This window comes from Aristolochia californica, unplaced genomic scaffold (assembly GCF_029961685.1).
Source record: "Aristolochia californica isolate CCGP_79_NKW_82.1479 unplaced genomic scaffold, dmAriCali1.0.hap1 SCAF_1, whole genome shotgun sequence".
NCBI lineage: Eukaryota > Viridiplantae > Streptophyta > Magnoliopsida > Piperales > Aristolochiaceae > Aristolochia > Aristolochia californica.
The window spans coordinates 50501062-50509259 of NW_027181770.1; positions in this window are offsets into that span (position 1 = coordinate 50501062).

Below are 8198 nucleotides of genomic sequence, written 5' to 3' on the forward strand. Positions count from 1 at the left end.
GAAAAGAGAGGAAGGAGGAGAGCATTTTCTGAGACTGTTCTTCTCCAGCGTTGTCCTCTTGGCCGAGAGTCCAGAGAGTGTGACGCTCTCCGTCTGGACTGTTCCATCAATCCCGTGAGGTGGTGGTGGTTCCGTCCACCGTCGTAAGAGCTGAGATCTCTCGCTATACCGTCAGTCCCGTGAGGTGGTGGTGGTTCTATCCACCACCGTAAGAGCTGAGATCTCTCGCTATACCGTCAGTCGATTGTCCGGCAAACGTCGTCTTTACTCCCGAGAAACCAAAGCGTGAACTCTAGACGTCGCTACTCTATGGTCTTGCTTCATCGTGGGGAATCCTTCTTGACTTGGTATCAAAGCTTGGTGGGGCGTTGTAAGGTAAGACATCTCCGTCGGACGCATCCTTGCCGATGATTTGTTGTCCGAAGACTCAGAGATCGGCCGGAGCTCAGGAGAGGTCGAAAACTTCTGTCGGAGCTCAGAGGAGAGGTCGAAAACCACCGACCGAACTCAAAGGAGCGAGACGAAGCGTCCTTGCTGCCCGGTTCTCGTCCGAAGACTTCTGTTCGACGATCTGCTGTCTGACGACTCACAGGTCAGCCGAAGCTCAGGCTATATAGGAAACGTCCATCTGAGCTCAGAGTTCGTGGTCGAAAACCACCGACCGAGCTCAGAGTTCGTCCTCGCCTCAGGGAAGGTGAACCGTCGTGAGTTTTTTTTTTTACGACAGTTCCTAAGTTATGAAATGATTTATTTGCCTAGGTGGTTTTTGGAATTTCAAAGATAGTGGGGACAGAACTGGAATTTCATAGATTGAGGGACATAACTGGAATTTCTGATATTTTGGACAAAAGTGGAATTTCTGAAATTCTGGGGGCAGATCGGGACTTTTTGGCAGTCATAGGGGCAAATCTGGAATTTTCAGCGGGAATCATGTCAACTGACAAGTTAATTTTCTCTCTTATTCGTTTCAAAGGTAAGAACTATAGTACCTGGGCATTTCAAGTCCAACTATTTGTCATGGGCAAAGATTTATGGGGTTATATTGATGGGAATGACTCTCTAATATTTACATAAAGGATAAGGAAATGGTGATGGGGCCCATTCCAAATCTCTATATTAGAGAGTAACATGCAACTTTAGGTACACTGCACTGAACACCATGACTTTGATGCTGACATAGTGCCAAGTTATACATGGCACGTACAAGGCCATCACTAGCAGCTTGAAGAAACCGTTTAACAACCTCCTCCAGCTTTGGATGCTCATTTGAATTCCATTCTTTATGTATCATCAAAATAAGCATATTATTTTGCATATAACAGTTTCACCGGTGCTATGTAAAAGATAAAGATCAAGTTGAATTTTTTAATAGCAGAATTCGGTATTTTTCTTTTCTTCAAATCTGAAATAAAATTAAATGACAACAGTGAAGACTAAAACTGATAAAAATAAATAAAATTAGACTAAAGTTTAAAGTTAATAAATGATAAAATATACTAAATTAAGGAAGTCATCAAACACCCCCAAACTTAAAACTTTGTTTATCCTAAAAAAAAAAAAAAAAAATACCACTATAGACAACTAGACTCCATAGAGATGTGTCATCACTCACTATTGGAAGATATGGCCCAAGACCACACGACCAAGGAAGTGTTAGAATGTGTCATTTTTTAGAATGATCATTGACTCTTCCAAGATCAATAACTCATAAAAAAATCATATCAGGAATTATTCAAAGTTAAGGTGAAGGCATATCGGAAGATGTGCCATTTTATACAAAAAAAAGTTTGTACATCATTGCAGCAAGCTAGTAGTTCTTGATGTTCTCTCACCCCCAGCATGAGGGGGAGTGTTGGAAGATAGGGCCCAAGCCCACATAACCAAGGAAGACCCACATATCTAAGAGTATTATAAGATGGGCCACACGATCAAGGAAGACCCACAAGATGGGCCCAAGCCCATAAGAAGTAGGACCACCATGAATACCACGAGCTGGCATCCTTATCACATAAGTTGGAAGATCAAGAACGACTCACAAAAGTATCTTTATCTTATGGTCACATCTAAGAAGAGTTTTAGTTTGAGTTATGTTTGTCTTTTATCTATATTGAGTTATTTAATTATGTTTGGACTTATCTTTAAGTGTTAGAGTCTGGGTGTAATTGGGACAAAGGTAGTTTTATTGTAATTAGACTATACTATTATAAATACAGGTTCATGTACTCTGATTATAATAAGTCAATGAAGTATTTTAATTTTCCATAAATTCAACATGGTATCAGAGCAGGCTTTGTGAGTTGACTTGGTCAACCCACAGAGATAATGAGCTCATTTTCTCTAAACCCTAAACTCTAAGTCTTTGTTAGTAGTTATTTTTTTCAGACCCTACACCTGTAGTTTTCTTACATTTTTATCCTCTATAATTAGATTTTAATATTTCAAATTATATATTTATAGAAAGATATTTGAGTCTAATTTCCAAAGAAAATGATTTTTTTCAAATCGGAGTTATATAAAGAGAGATATCAATATTTTAATGAGAAAAGGTCAGATAGCAAAAAGGTTCAAGTAGCACAACAATCTTCAACTTCCGAGGTATTTTATGCTATTAAGAACAAGACTTTATATGGAGAAATTTATGTCAAAAGAAATATATTTAATTCTATTCATTTACCTATTCAACCAATTTTTTATCTGAGTTATCTGCAAAGAGAAATCGATATTTGAAGTAGCAAATGTCAGATTACAAAAGAGGTTCGAGGAGTAGCAAAAAGTTTCAACTTCCGAGGTATTTTATGCTATCAATAAAAAGACTTTATATGGATAATTATATATCAAAAGAAATATATGTAAGTCTAGTTTCTTAAATATTCAAAAAATTCTTGGTATGTTTTTTTTATAAGGAGATATTGATCTTGGAACTGTCAATGGTCATTCTAGAAATACAAGAAAAACAGTTCTTAGTTTGGTCGGATGACTGAGACCAAAATATATCAGATTATTTATCTTCTGATAATTATATTTTATGAAGTTAAGTTGTACTTGAATGAAAAGTATTCTAGTATACTTTCAGAAGGAGAAAATTTCATGTCAATCTGATCTATATTTAAAGATATATTAGTACTGGAAGAATCAAAGGTCATTCTGGTATCCTGTTACATTGAAAAATCCAAATTTAAGCCAATTGTTTTGTGTCACTTTTTGAGTTGCTATATCAGGAAAGTATCTATCTTTTCCCTGGTTTGAGGGCTTATTACTACATCTCTGTTATTTTGGCTTATTGTTGCATCCATGATGTTTGGTTCAAGTTGGGATCACTATCATTACCTCCCAGCTTGAAGGGGAGAAGTAGAAGAAGTACAAGAAAGAGGTATTTTATTCCAGATGTTGTGGATAAAGTTTATGCGACCAAAATATTCAAAAGAGGGGGGAGCACAAATGAAGCTTGTGCATCTAAGAAGAAATTTTTATATCAGATTATTTCATGGGTTCTTTTACAAAGTTTATTATTTGGTTCGTGTTATATGTGTTGGAAGATGGTTGTGTTATATTCAGCTACGGCTATTATGTCTCTTTGGAGACATTATTATTGAAGAAGAAGTGGCCTCATACCATTATTTATTTGTCCCCATCAAAAATATTAAAAGTGCCAATGGTTGCGATTCCATGACGGAGGAACTTAATACCCCGTCATAAATATCATGTGTCAATGGTTGGGATTCCATGACGGAGGAACTTAATACCCCGTAAAAAATATCAAGTGTCAATGGTTGAGACTCCATGATGGAGGAACTTAATACCACGTAAAAATATGAAGTGTCAACGGTTGGGACACCATGACGGAGGCACTTAATACCCCGTAAAAAATATGAAGTGTCAACGGTTGGGACACCATGACGGAGGAACTTATTATTACATCTATACTCCCCCTGAATTGGCCAGCTGGGTCTCAAGGAAGAGAGCACCAGCGTGAGGGGGAGTGTTGGAAGATTGGAGGACTGCCTTTTTATACAAAAATATTTTATACATCATTTACAGCAAGCTGGGAGTTTTTGATGTTCTCTCACCCCTAGCTTAAGGGGGAGTGTAGGAAAATAGGGCCTAAGCCCACACGACCAAGGAAGACCCACATATCTAATAGTATTATAAGATGGGCCACACGACCAAGGAAGGCCCACAAGATGGGCCCAAGCCCATAAAAGTGAGACCCACCATGAATACCACGAGCTGGCATCCTTATCACATAAGTTGAAAGATCAAGAAGGACTCACAAAATCATCTTTATTTTATGGTCACGTCCAAGAAGAGTTTTAGTTTAAGTTATGTTTGTCTTTTATCCATATTGAGTTAATTAATTGTGCTTGGACTTATCTTTAAGTGTTAGAGTTTGGGTGTAATTGGGACAAAGGTAGTTTTATTGTAATTTGACTCTACTATTATAAATAGAGGTTCATGTACTTTGATTATAATAAGTCAATGAAGTATTTCACTTTTCCATAAATTCAACACTCACCAAGCCATGATCTAAATTTAGATTTCATCACTAGTATCTTACTCTTTGATCATCAAAGATAGTAGAAAAATCAATAAAAAAATTTAGCAATTTGTCAAGCAAGAGTTCAACGTTTACTTCAACCTAAAGCTAAGACCTTGAGTATGTGTGTGACATAGTCCATTTAACTCCAAACGACCCGCAAATTCAGATAAAAGTAGATCAATTGAAGCCAGAGGAATTCTCTCAAAACTTTACCCCATAAGTCCAATTTTCACAAATCCTCTCCACTAATGTAGTCAAACACCAAAATCAGAAATCAAAAGGTCTTTAATCAGGTTGTAATGACTGGCCACAGGGTGAGGGCTAAGAAAGAAATGGATATGGAAAATCAAAGTAAACTGGGAAAATACTTGGTGGAAACAACAATAAAAGAGAATTCCACAGTACTCAAACCATAATTCTTTCTCTACAATATGGTCATAGTGATTACAATATTGTTGTTGTAATCAATGAAGTAGTACCAAGTACACCTTTAACAAGATCTGAAGTGATTCACACTCCACTTATTGAGTTTTCTCTATTTTGTTTCACCGTTCACTTTCTTTTCTTTTCTTTTCACACTTTGATCAAACAAAGCAAACATAATGTGGATAATTTTCTTTGAACTAACTTTCTCTTTAAATTTAAATTTCCACCAAATTATTTTCTCAGTCTATGAAATGTAATTTCATGGTTTTTCAAGCTTAGAACAGGAATGGTTTATGTAGTTAAAAGAACAAATAAAGGCTTAGTAACATAAGGCTCAAGGGGGTTGACTAAGGAAATACACCATGCAATGATGGCATGATAATCAGGACAGCTATGGAAATCAGGGGGTTGACCAAGAAATGCCTAGATCATTTTTCTAATAATTGGTATCAACTAGGATTTTGCCTCAAGGACCCATCAACGGATTCTAGAGCAAACCAAGATTGAACTTCCTTGACCCAGTTACTGTTATGGACTCAATAGCACACCGAGTCACTTAGAGGAGGAGACAATGACTCACCAAGTCACCTAATTTTACTTTTATTACTTATGTTGCTTTTAATTTCGAATTTGATTGATTATGTAATAAGACTTGAAGGTAGGGGTATAGTTGGGATTTATAACCCTAACCCTAACCTATCTTGGCATGAATGACCCTATTTAAAGGGTAAGGAATGAGAAATAAAGTAAGTTCGGATTTAGAGTAAAATAGAGTAATTAGGTTCTTGCTAGGTTCCCTATCCTAGGGTTCTTGGCGTGAACTAGCCTTGGTGGTTTGCTGCATCCATTTGGGAGTATTTGAGGAGATCTTGAAAGGAAAAGGAAGAGGAATCATCTTTCTCTTCCAAGTTGCAATAGTTATCCATCTCTTCCATGAACCAGCAGTGAGGGAAGGAGGTTTTACGTGAGCCTTAGCATCAAGAAAGGGGTTTTCGAGTTGTTGATTGAAGGAGGTCTTCAAGAGGTATTTTTATCTATCTTTTCCGAGTTTAGAAGAGCTATAGACTACCTTCTTTACATACAACATTGGTAGTTGCATGAATTTCAGAAACCCTACTCATTTACGTGAGGTATAAAGTGGGGTTTCATAATTGGATCCTTAAACAGTCTCTTGATTGAATTGGTGCATCTATAATTGAGAAAAGGAAACTCCTTTTCAATTATAACATGTGAAGAAAGTAAAAGAGAGTTTCTTTTCACAAAAGCGTGTTAAGAAACCCTCTAACAATGCTGGATCCTTATTTGACTCGCCGAGTTACTAGATCCATGGCTAGGGACCATAACAGTTACTTCATAAGAAAAATGAAATAAAGAAAAAATGACTATGTGCTCAATTATGTTCAAGGACAAAGATTTAAATCAAAGTACCCATAAAACTCAGCCTGACATAAAATAAAATTTTGAAATTTTTTCTGAATCCTGTCCTTGTTCACAAATTTCTAAGTCATAGAGAGTTCAATCATACTCAAATACATGCTTGGTAAGAGAATCAAGATGATAAAAATAAATATAGGAGTTTACACCCCCAAACTTGAACTAAACAATATCTTCATTGTAATTCAAAAGTAAGAAAGATTGAAGAAATGAAAGGAACTTCCCTAGTTTCATGGTGATTCAGTCGTAGTTTGTAATTTTCAGCTCTTTATTCATGCTAAATAAACCTTTATCAAAATCCAAATTATTCAAAATAAAATAAAATAACAATGACAATAAATAAAAATAGAGGAATAAAAGAAAGTTCTGCAGGTTGGCTCCCATAAGTGCTTGTTTTAAAGTCTACAGCCAGAGTTCTCAATCTTTATCAATTGAGAATTCAGTTGCTGATTATTTCTCTCGTAACCATCACCCAAGAATGCATAGCGAAGATGCTCAGGTAATTTCTTCAACTCTAGAGTTGTATTTTGCTGCATCTTTTCTTTATAAATCACTGAATTTGTCTTTGCTACCTTCGGCTCTTGCCTCTCTACTTCATTGCTAAGTGATGTAACCTGCTGCAAGGCTCCCAAGGCAAATACATAGTGGAGGAATTCTTCACTAACAAAAGGTAAATCAGATTCAAAAATAGCAAAGTTATTAAAATTATAAGCTTGAGATGAAGTGGGATACATCATTCTAGGTGATCGATTGGTACATCTGCTTGAATGCTTCTTCTACACATTGCTTAATGACAGAATCTACCCAAAAGCAAGTGCTTGGTTCTTTTGGAAATCTCATGGCTTGGTAGATGTTGAACATAACTTCTTCCTTGTCTACTCTCAATGTCAATTCACCCTTTTGAACATCAATTAAAGCCTTTCCTATCAAGAAGGATTCTTGATGGTGAAGCAAGACCACAGAGTAGCGACGGCCAGAGTTTACACTTTGGTTTCTTGGGAGCGAAGACGATGTTTGTCAGACAGCAGGCTGACTCTACAACGAGAGCTCTCAGCTCTTACGACGGTGGACGGAACCACCACCACCTCACGGGACTGATGGAACAATGCAGACGGAGAGCGCGACGCTCTTTGGACTCTCGGCAAAGAGGATGGTGCTAGAAAAGATGAATAGTCTCAGAAAATGCTCTCCTCCTTCCTCTCTCTTCATTAGCTATTTAAGCTAGGTTTAAGAGGTTATTACAAACAATACAATGCCTAATCTAAATACCCTATTTTACATAATCCAAATTGTACAACAATTATAATAAGAAATTCTATCTAAATTACAATGCAAAATATAATAACAGTCCCCCTCAAATTGATGTTGGTGAGTCAACCAACAACAATTTGCCAACCAAAAAATTATGCCGTGGTTGAGACAATGCTTTGGTGAAGACATCAGCCACTTGAGGATCTGAAGAGATGTACAGAAAAGATATTACCCATAGTTCCAAAGTGTCACGGATAGAATGACAGTCAACCTCAATGTGCTTGCTGCACTCATGAAAAACAGGTTTGGTCACAATCTAAATAACGCTCGTATTATCCGCATTATGGAGTGTAGGGGAGGTCTGAGGAAACTGGAGCTCAACAAGAAGACTGCAGAACCAAATAACTTCAGAGCACGCAGTAGACATGGCGCGATACTCGGCTTCTGTAGATGGCTTGAACACCTGGTCATGTTTCTTACATTTTCAAGAAATCAGTGCATCCCCTAAAAACATACACCACCCTGCCCAATCAGCATCACTGTATGCATC